General features: G+C 36.0%; 1 long non-coding RNA gene across 1 annotated transcript in view; it reads left to right on the top strand.

Moving 5' to 3' along the window:
• The window catches only part of LOC108535380 (uncharacterized), a 5,888-nt gene extending 3,548 nt beyond the window's left edge, over positions 1 to 2,340 (top strand). Inside the window, exons 2-3 of the long non-coding RNA XR_001887216.1 lie at positions 1,758 to 1,806; positions 2,242 to 2,340. This is a non-coding gene — a long non-coding RNA (uncharacterized LOC108535380). The remainder of the gene's footprint in view (positions 1 to 1,757; positions 1,807 to 2,241) is intronic.
• Positions 2,341 to 2,450: the final 110 nt, after the last annotated feature.

Raw genomic sequence — 2,450 nt, forward strand, 5'->3', positions numbered from 1 at the left:
TATTAAGGAAAAGTTTACTTACCTTACTTTTGGTGGAGGTGCTAGAACTACTTCTGTCTTGTGTTTAGATTTCAACAAACCTTTGCATAGGTATTATGTGGTTGTACAAATGTACTTTCTTTTGACCTGAAAATGCAAAAACTTCCTTTCTTCCCACTTCCTGAGACTCTGCAACCTTAAAGGAAGAGTGGGGTGCTTTAAAGGAAAGGTGGTGATGGTTGGATAATGGGTAACAATGTCTACCATATGCTTCCTTTTCCCAAAACAAGTTCCCGTCTACCATCAACATTTCCAAAATTTGAAGATCAAGTGTGGTATTAACTCATTAACTAATGACTAGACTTTGAGCAGTTGTGGAACCAGAATCTCAGTGAGTGTCTGGATGTTCCAATTCTGTTAAATCAATGAGCACACATTATATACAATACTCTCTTAGCCCAGTGGCAGATTTAAGGAGTGAGAGATAGATTTCTATGTTTCAGAAATCAAATATACAAAGAATAAACATTTTAATCCCATGGTTCTTTGCTCGAGTTTAATTTTTTGGAGTGTTTTCTTTTAGATTTTCTTTCCCTTCCATTAAGCTTTCACTTTGAAAGCTCCCAGGGTTTGGGCAAAGCAAATGGGAAAGACCCTTGCTTGGATTCTCCAGGGTAATGGAGTTAAAGAGGACTTCTTTCCCTCATTTTGTTATTGAATAATGTCATGATAACAATTATTAAGGTGAATGGTCTACAGTAGAAGTTTTTAGATGCCTTCTCTGCAAAATAATTTGAGTTAGTCAATGCAAGGATGCCTTTGGTTATCTGGAATGGAAGATGTGCAGGCTACAGGGTCTTGGCAAGTCTTCTGGGGGGAAATAACAGTATTTGGAAGGGTAGGAAGCAGAAGGAATCTCAGGCAAGGGAAAGGTGTGGGCAGAGACCCAGAGGATAGAACAGTTCGTGGTGGACTTAGTGTCCATATAGACCTAATCAGTGGTCTTAGCTTTTATGTTTTCAAAATTACCACAGTTTTTGTTCTAAAACTATCATTCCCTTGATTTTATTTTAGGCATGCTATCTGTGTATTTTGAAATTTAAAATAACATTAAAGGAGAATTGAAATTGTTTTGTTTGAGAAAGAGTTAAAAGGTTAAAACATCTTGATCTAAATAATTTTCTAATGGGAGATTTGGTACATCCCTAGAAGTTGTCTTTGGTTCAGAGAACAGTCTTCAGACCTAGAAAGGACTTGAGGAGTCCCAGAGAGGAACTGCATGGTCTGAACCATTTGATTCTCACAACAGAATGCATAAAAACAATTTGAACCATGAAACCATGCAGATGTTCATATTTTGGATAGGGTAAGGTCAGTGCCATTGTCAGAGGAAAAACTCTTGGCCATCACAGGATGGGAGAGAAAGTTTCTGTTGTAAAGAATACTCAAATGCTATTTAAGGAAATGGGTTCTTCTGCCCCTATTCTTTGGAATATTTAGGGCCAAGTTCTTAGTTTTTGACATCATCAAAATTTCAAAGTATTCTGTTCTAAGCCATTTCAAACAATTGACTAGAATTTCAGAGCAATTACGTGAGAGTGATAACATGAGAATTTTAAAATTAGCTGTAGTCCTATATCCCTAACAAGTATGTTCATGCTTGCATGTTCTCTTCTGATCTTTACTGTGTGCATACTTTCTTAGTAATGGCAGTAGAACTTGTTTAAGCAGGAATAATTCTCGAGATAATTTTGTATGTTTCCTTTTTTCTTTTTAAGGTATGTATTGGGTGGAGGAGCATTATATATGGAACTTCTCACAAAACAGGTGATTATTTTCTTATAATACTCAATTTTCACCCTCAATAGAGTGTTTTGATTATGTAAGTTAGATCATAAGTAGAATGTTCTCTTAAAGACATTTTAGTGTTTTTCGTTTGTTTGTTTGTTTTGTAGCTCCTACTTTCAAGAGTGAAAAAGGTAAACCAGCAAAATGACGTTGTACTTGGTGCTGAATCTATGCTAGGATAGGCATTAAGAGTGACCTTTATTTAAGGTTCTAATTTGTTCATGTTGAGCACTTAGAACATCAGTTTATTGTTTCTGTGAGATTCTGGAAATGTTCCAATTTTACTTTTTCCCCTTAACTCCAGACTTTTTAACACTGGTCTGCTGCTGTTAAGTTATATGCCATTTTGTTAGGGCTCTCAAGTGGGAATCAGGAATGCTGCTGTGTTCTAGAGATGTTCTGTTCTTCCTGTAGGGCTGAAGCAGTGCCTACTCGATAGAATCAGCCATCATGCAAATAAATGCCACCTGAGTCAAAGGCAAAGCCAGTGTGCAGCTTGGAGCAAAGAAGTTACTTTTATTAAGAATTTTATATAAATCATAAGATATATTTTACATTACTTTGTGAACCTTCTTCCTGTCTTAATACTTTTTGAGGTAATTCATTTCATTTTCATTTAGCTT

The sequence above is a fragment of the Rhinopithecus bieti genome, unplaced genomic scaffold (genome assembly GCF_001698545.2).
Source record: "Rhinopithecus bieti isolate Rb0 unplaced genomic scaffold, ASM169854v2 scaffold_13314, whole genome shotgun sequence".
NCBI classification, from domain to species: domain Eukaryota; kingdom Metazoa; phylum Chordata; class Mammalia; order Primates; family Cercopithecidae; genus Rhinopithecus; species Rhinopithecus bieti.